Source organism: Magnolia sinica, chromosome 6 (genome assembly GCF_029962835.1).
Source record: "Magnolia sinica isolate HGM2019 chromosome 6, MsV1, whole genome shotgun sequence".
Classification (NCBI taxonomy): Eukaryota; Viridiplantae; Streptophyta; class Magnoliopsida; order Magnoliales; family Magnoliaceae; genus Magnolia; species Magnolia sinica.
Window position 1 is genome coordinate 22410486 of NC_080578.1, and position 9012 is coordinate 22419497.

Consider the following 9012-nt stretch of genomic DNA (forward strand, 5'->3'; position numbering starts at 1 on the left):
TATCAATGTCTGCCTCAAGTAATAAAGGCCTTAAATCCACAAGATTTTGAGTCCATAAAAAAATAGGAGAGAAAACTCAAATATTCTTATTGAAAAATGATCAAAGATTGCACGATTATATCACTTACGTGGAAAACTCAAAACCCTAAATCAAAATTACCTAAAATAGTAAAAAATATCTCAAAAAACTAAATTTGTCAAAAATAAAAATGTCAAATAAACTTTACCAGAGCATTTTTGACATTAGTACAGGCAACTTCTAAAAAAATAAAAATTCTAAAACTACGAGAATAACAAGATATGATGAAAATAGAAATTTTTAAAAATAATAAATAATTACTAAAATATCAATTTTGAACTTTAAGACGAATGTTTCTCATGAAATGGGTGTCCACGACCTGCTATGTAAGATTGACCCTAGAATTACCATTACATAAAGATCGACTGGTCCTGTGTTTCATAATGATGCTTGGATAAAAAAATTTATAACTGTTTTACAATCAATCCTTCGAACGATAATTTTTTCATATCTGAAATGAATCTTTGATTCTCTTAAAATCGGACGCACCTTGAACCTACGTCATGCCCTATATAAGACTAGTCTGGCTCTAATGAACTATTTTTTATTTTGTTTGGGCTTCTTTTGGTCCGGCCGTGCTACGAATGCATCTGTAGCATGTCCTATATTGTTCCCCTCTACTTGGAAAGAATTCATCCTCGAGTTATTCAATGAACTTCGCTTATGACATACTCATATAGTTCTGCCACATTGAAAGTCTAGGAAATCTTCATGCCCTCAGAAAGATCAACAGCATAGGCATTGTCATTGATTTTTTTAGCATCAGAACGGTGTTAATCTTTTTATTCATTAGCTTCGTGTCTCAGTCAGAAACCTCTACTTGTGCAGGTGAACTAGTACGTTATCACCCACTTTAAACATCTTCTGGCGCCAATGTTTATCAGCATCTTTCTTGTACTTGGCATTAGGATCTTGTAATTTCTTCTGGACCTCAGCATGTACTGTCACGATCAGGTTCGTCATATTTTTCATAATAACACTCATATGTCGTAACATAGGCAAATGGGTCAGGTGAGTGTATGCTTGGAAACACGACCATATACAATCTCGAATTGGGATTTATCGGTAGGTCAATTTTGCATGTTGTTGAAAATAAACTTCGCCTGAGTACGAGCAATATTTCACTAATTGGGCTTATCACCAAAAATACAATGTATGAGGTTTTCAAGCATGCAATTAATCACTAATGTATATCCATCTATTTGAGGGTGGTAAGTGCTGCTAAATTGCAAGGTGTTGTCAAACATCTGCCATAAAGTCTTTCAAAAGTGATTGAAAAACCTGATGTTGCAACCAGAGGTAATAGTTTTGGGGACACCATATAGTCACATGACCTCTCTTTAGAATAGATTAGCAACATGGGTCACGTTTAGAGTTTTCTTGCACTAAATAAAATGGGTTATCGAGGACCAGTCAACCATCACAAATACTGAATCCAAACCTCGTTGGGTCCGTGGAAGACTCAACACGAAGTTCATGTATAAGTCCTCCCAATGCAGCATTAGGTACAGGAAAAGGGGTATAAAGGCATGTGTTCTGTGATTGCCCCTTAAATGTTTGACCTATATGATATCTTTGCATTGCTTTCTTGACATCCATATTCAATTGTAGCAAAAAATACCACTCTTCTAAAAGAGCAATCATTTTGTCTTGCCCTAAGTGACCACTGAGGCCACCACCATGTAACTCTAAATGTTGCGCTCTTATAATGAACTTTGTGGTATGCATAGCTGATTTTCTTGAAGAGAAAACCATCCCGGATATGTAGGTTACTTGGCTGAACTGCCTGCCATCTAGCCTATGTGCCCTTGAAGTTGTCGTCATCTGTATATAATTTTTTAAAGTTCTCAAACCACATAACCTCGCTACTCATGGTAACCAGTAAGGTCGCTCATCTTCTAAGTTCATTAACAGTATTGTTTTATGCTTCAATACAAACGTGAATTCCTGTAAAGAAAGAAATCTATCCAGCATGCATACAATTGACATTAATTAGCTTGATTGTTAATATATTTGAGGGGTTGATGGTCCGTATAGAGGATAAACTCCATCTGAATCAGATAGTGTCTCGAATGGCGAAAGGCCTAGACAACCGCATATAACTCTTAACTCGTAAGTTGACTACTTATGAGTCTCACGTAGCTTCTCATTGTAAAATGATACAAGTCTACCCTCTTGAGACAACATGCCTCCACTACCCAAATAAGAAGCATCACACTCTATCTCGAATAGCTCGTCAAAAATAGGGAGCACTAGGATTGGGTAGTAGACAATTGCTCCTTGATTTCTACAAAACTTCGGTCTACCTCTACGGTCCACTAAAACTTTCATTTCTCTATGTAATTAGTAATAAGAACCATGATGGTACTAAAGTTCCATACAAATCAATGATAAAAAGTTGTCAACCCATGGAAGCTTCACACATCATAAATATTTTTTGAATCGGCCACTCCCTAATTGCTGTCACTGTCTTCTTCAAGTAGTGAAGGCCTTAATTTCATAAGGTAAGTTCTTGAGATCATAAGAAATAAGAGGAAAATTTTTAATATTTTTATTGAATATTGATTTAAGATTGCTTGATTACATTACTTATATGGAAGACCCAAAATCCTAATTAAAGATTACCTAAAATAGCAAAAATATTCCAGAAGACTAATTTGTTCAAAAATATAAACGTCAAATAAACTTTAACAGAGTATTCCTGACATTATTACAAGCAACTTCTAAAAAAGAAGAAAATACTAAAACTATAAGAATAAGGAAATACAATGAAATTTTTTTAAAAATAATAATTTTTTTCTTCTAAAATCACAATTTAAACCTCAAGACGAGCATTTCTTGCGAAATGATCCATGAGCTTCTATACAAGCCTGTTAACCCTAGAATCACCGTTACATAAAGATCAATAGCTTATCCCTTTTAAAACAATGCCCGAATAAGAAGATACATCCATTTTACGATCAATACTTCGAACGACAATTTATCCATATGTAGAATGAATCTTTTCAAAATGGACATACTTGGGATCGAGTTATGTCATGCCTTATATAAGACTGGGATACCTTTCTAACAAACTACTGCTTTTTTTTGAACTTCTTTTAGTCCAACCATATTAAAAATGCATTTGCGATATGTCCTACATCACAAACAAGCCCTTATTATTCCTCAGGATATACATATTTAGGAATTAGCTATTTATAATCAGCACTTAATATGCAACACCCACCCAAAAATTGTACATGCAGCATGCATTAGCTTGATTTAAATTAATTATATTATGGAACCCACTATGTCTAGAATAATATTAAACTCTGGTTCGTGGACACTTGTTTGTCAGAAAAGAACCATGTGATACCTTTTATTTTTAGCCTTCCAATAAATGTCAACGGGTGCAACAAAACTTGAGTAAGCCTAGTTTGAACAAATTATTATATCACTTGAATGCCAAGTAAGCAATTTTTAGTTGCCTGGGTATCATCCATCACACTTTGTTGGGGCATTAAAGTTTTTCTAATCTAATGTCTACAGCTAAATGGAATTTTGACATTTGGTTGGAATTTGGAAACGAATCATCCTTTCTCAGCCGAACACGCCTCAGAAAGAAAAGAAGAGTAGGATGACAAAGCTCGCTTCTCCGATCAAACTCTCTTTCTCTCTCTTCTTTTTTAATTTTTAATTTTTCTTTTTTATCACTATTTTCATATTACGACACGTGTACACACGCACGGATCAACGGGGTTGACTAACAGGAAATGATTCCGTGACTTCCATCAATTGGATGGGACAGCCATTAGTTGGTGACCCTGCCACCACACAAGTTCACGGTGACATGACGTGGCCGGATTTCGTACCGCTACCCGAGACGGACCATGTATGGCAAGGATTACGTACGGCCCGTGCCTCCTAAGACGGTATATCCATGCCGGCCATATGTTTTATAAGATTACCTTAGGTTATGATCTCATAAATAAAACAGATCCAATTCTCATCTGCACCACACTCTGGAAAACAGTAACGATTGACTGTTAAAAATTCTTGCAGGCCATATGTATTATTTTCCTTTCATCCAAGTATGGGTCACATAATCAAGAGGTTGGATGGAAAATACATATCACCAAAAAATACATTATGTAAATCCTAGAAAGTTTTTATCGGTGGGGCGTTGTTTCCTATGGTATAGTCCATTAAGATTTTAGGACATGAGCCCAAAAATAATATGAAAAAAATAAATAAGCTGCGCGGATATAAAATACATATATCAAGATGGGCCCTACAATAAGGGTTGCACCATCTTCGGTGAGGCTAGGGCTGCGCCTGATCACTCCTGACCATGTAAAGTGATTTGGGAGTTGGGTAAGGTGCCAACTCATCTCAGTCGTACATCTTGTAATTGCTCGAGTTCTTTCCCACTCTCAACATTAACAACATGACACCCTTGAGGTCTAACTTATATATATATATATATATATATATATATATATATATATATATATATATATATATATAATTGAATATTTGATTTGAGAGTTGGATCGGGTGCAGGTTGGATTATTTGGATTGGGTGGCTAGGTTGAGTCGGCTGGGAGCATGTTTGACTCAACTCGAGGTAAGCTCGCCTCGACTTGATCCACTAGCTCGCCTCGAGCTTGATTCAAAAAGTTTAACAAACAAGCTAATCTCTAATGGTAAGCTTGAGGCCGAGCTTTGGCTCGAGGAGAGCACGAACGAGTCAACCCAAGCTTGGCCCACCTCGACTCGACTCTGCTCGATATACAGCCCTACCGTCAAGGCTTTGGATTCGATAGGGACCCCTTAAGAGTAATAGGCTGGTACTAGTCGGTTCTTGAAAAAGTAAGTGGTCCCCACCATGATGTATATGTTTTATCCATGTTGTTCATCCATTCTAGCTCATTTTACAGCACAACCCTAAAAATAAGGCAGGGCCAAATCTTAATTGGGCCATATTGTAGGAAATAGTGGTTGATTAATCGCACACCGTTAAAAATTTCTTGAGACAATAAAAGTTCTGGATCAAGTTGATATTTGTGTTTTCCCCTTCGTTTAAGTCTATGTGACAGAGACTCAACCAATAGGTTTAATGACAAATAAACGTTACAGTGGATCTTATGAAGTTTTTAATGGTGGGCGTTCAATAACCAACCGTTGTTTCCTGTGGTGTGGTCCACTTGAGATTTATATCTTCCTAGACCATAACCTTAAAATAAGCTGAAAAAATGAATGGACAGAGTGGATAAAACTTATACATCATGGTGAGGTCCATAGAGCACTGACCAGACTGACCTAGTCCGTTTGGAAGTAGATAGGTGGAGTGTAGGGGTGTACATGAGTCAAACCGAGTCGAGGTGGGCACAGCTCGACTTGGCTCAATCCTTGAGCCTGATTGGCCAGCTCAGCTTGGTTCGATTTGTGGCTCGGGCCAGTTCGAGCCAAGATTGAGCTGAGTTCGCCTGTGTAGCATTTTCACAAACACATAGACCGCACCTTCTAAACTCACTGCATATAAAACAACAACGGTGGTTATCTAGGTATTTCATCATAACACCTTCTAAGCAGTATAAAAATCAAGAAAAAAAAAATGACGCATTTCATCAAACACTTTCTAAGCAACATAAAAAATCAAGAAAAAAAATAGCATTTGTTTCATATACATATCCTTGCCATCAGCCACACTTCGTGGAGTCATTTCATCAAACATTTGGTGAGCAACATTAATATCAAAGTAACCGAGTCACCGAACTAGTTCGATCTGAGTTCGATTCGAGTTGGGTTTGATCCAAGTCGAGTCGAGCTCGGGCAAGCTCAAACTCAGTTCAAAATTTTTTTGAGCTCAAAAAATTAGCTCGATTCAGCTCGAACTCAATTTTGAACCAAGTGGAATCGAGCTTTTCCGAGTTAAGTCGGGCGAGCTAACCGAGCTAACTCGGCTCGTGTACAGCCCTTGTGGAGTGTGCTCTCCAGGTACGTGGCCAATCAATTTCCGCGTCACCCCGGACGTCTGCAGCGCACGGTCAATCACGCAATCCCCGTCCAGTAGGATAGAAAAGGAGCCTCGGTGTGGTACATGTGGCGCATGTGTGCGCCATCCAGGCCATTCATCGGATGGGATCCACAGCGAGGTGAACACGTTCTGGCCAATAAATCAAGCCCGTTCGTTACGATGTTGGGATCTTGTTGGTAATTTTCATAACCGTCCAATTTTGTCATAAAACTGTGGCCCACCATATGAATTGGTAAGCCTATTTTGAACCAGTCGATTGTCGATTCGCTGGATGAATGGTCCAGATCTATTATTATACCGTAACATGACTCCATCCCCTTCCCCATCTCACTCGCACGTACATGGTTAATTTGAGGGCAGGTTTTGCCTCCGGTCCGTAGGATCGTGGAACGGTGTTTGTTGCAAAATACTAAAGATATGCCATTTGTTGAAGTGCATCCAGACGGTCGATCTAGTGGATCAGAATGTTTCGAACGGCTTGGATGCCCACGCAAGTGAGTCGTTGGCCGGAAAGACAAGACTCTGTGAAAGTTGAATCTTGGTACCACTAGAACCGTTCTAAACGAGAATTTGGGTGCAACTTGCTGCGAGTGGGCAAGCCCTGATGTGTATGTGTACGACCCAAAATCAGTCCAACCATCAAGTGCGCCACATTATAAAAAACAAAGGACAACCACCTGAAAAATCTTTAATGTGGTCATTGTAGGATCCCATCGGCCTTATTTTTAAGTCATTTCATTTGCATGATTTGGCAACTTTTATGGACGAACTAGTATCCATACAAACACCAAAGTGGACCCCACATGGAGGCAATTACATGAAAAACTCCTATGCAACGGTTGTAGAGGAACCGACCTCAAGAAAGTTCTCTCTCACACACACATAGGGTCCTTAATTACTCTTGCTCGGGTGGTGGACTCTAAGGAGTTTCAACCCCTGGTCAAGGGTTCGAGTACCCATAGGTGGTGAAATTCCACCAGCGTGAGTGTGTGGGGGTGTGTGCGCGTGTGTAAAAAAAAAAAAAAAAAACAAACAAACAAACACGTGTGTGCGCATATGTGATCATGTCTCCATGCAACAAGATTTTGATGTAAGGAGTTTGTTCTCACATAAATTAGGGTGGCAATGGGACTTAGGCCACTAGACCTGTGAGCATTGTTCTGACCAGGCTGAGCGTATGTTAAAGAGGAATAGACCGATCCACCTAACCCAGTCTAGTTTTTTTCCTTAAACAGATATACTACACGGTATGCAGTTATCAATAACATATATTATAGAGTTGGCATGCTAATGTATATGAGTACTATGAAGAACTAAGATACTCTAGCAGAGCATGATGCATGATACAATATTTAAATTATGAACCTGGCTTTAAATAGGGATCGATACATTGATGTCTTTATTTGAGTACTTGCATATGGTAGACAACTGCGTAGAGAATATGCTTGGTTGATAAATAATCTTATTTAAAGGAAATGTATAGTAGAAAAACTTTAATTCTCGAGAAGAGTTTAATAGTCCATAAATATGCGCTTATCATTCATATACCGATGGGAATATACATGTAGCATATGCATAACTTATCTTTTAACTTGTAAAGTTCAAAGCCTTATATTAGCTGGACCCTCTACGTGAGAACAAGGCCAGGGTCTCTTTAACCCATTAAGGCTCATGTTCGGCTTGGGGCAAGGTTTAGTGCTCCAGGGTGGGCCCGTTAGAGATGCCGATTGGGTGGTGACCCTACCACCACAACTCTACACTGTGGCAGGACTCTATAAGGCCTACCATGATGCATTTTATCATGCGATCTATCCATTTTGTTAGCTTATTGTAGGGCATGAGCTCAAAAATGCATTAAAATGAGGCAGATCCAAAAATCAGCTGGACAATGCCCTGTGAGATAGAGGGTATATTGACACTCACCATTGAAACCTTCCCAGGACTTCTATAATTAAGGGAAGCACAAAAATTAACTTGATCCAAACTTCTTGGCTCCCAATAAGGTTTCAAAGGGCGAATGTCATCTGAGCTTATGTGGCTCCCAGGAAGGTTGCAACAGGGATAATGTCATTATCCCATTGTCTCCTATGGCGTGGTCCACTTGAACTTTGGATATGCTTTAATTTCAGGCTCATTGGCTAAACTATGCTGGAAAAATGATTAGACGGTGTGGATAAAAGGTATACATCATAGTGGACCCACAGAGTCCTCCCACCAGTAGGTGGCAGGTCACCACGTACGCAATCCGCGTCGGGCCTTTGCCACTTAGTGCATGGAAAAGAAAATGCTGTACGTAAACTTTCGTGCAATGCTTTATGTCCATTCAACCTTGTCAATTATGCAGAAAATCCAAACCGCCCAAAAAGTGGGCCGTACGGTGAAGATAAACTCTACCAAAAATTACACCACTCTATTCATTAGATAAGCCACACCCACGCATCGAGTCAGACCACTCGCTGCCCATTGATTTGGACAGTGGTGGCCACATTCAATCCGTTTAAGTTGATTTTTCTCTTAAGATGACACCATATAGGATATCATCTAGAGTATGGACGGTTCTGATCATCTGACCCATTTAAGCATGTGGGGTTCAAATGAGACAACACATGCCACAGAGGCAGAACGAACTCTTCAGCTAGACCGTACGATCTACCCCTCTGATGGCCCGACTCAAAACAAGAGATTCGAATCACGCACGAGCGGTATGTAAAAGCAGTGGGCCTTTGGAAGAGTCCGGCCCCGACGCAGTCTATCAGAGACTGACACGTATTAAAGAGGCAGTGTGGGTGGAAGTCAGGAGTACCTTCCTTTTGTACTCTCTCTCTCTTGACTTCAACTGTTTTTTTCGCTTGCTTTGCTCTGTGATTCGATCTCATCCATGACATACTTCACTGACAGCTTTAAGAGTTTTGTT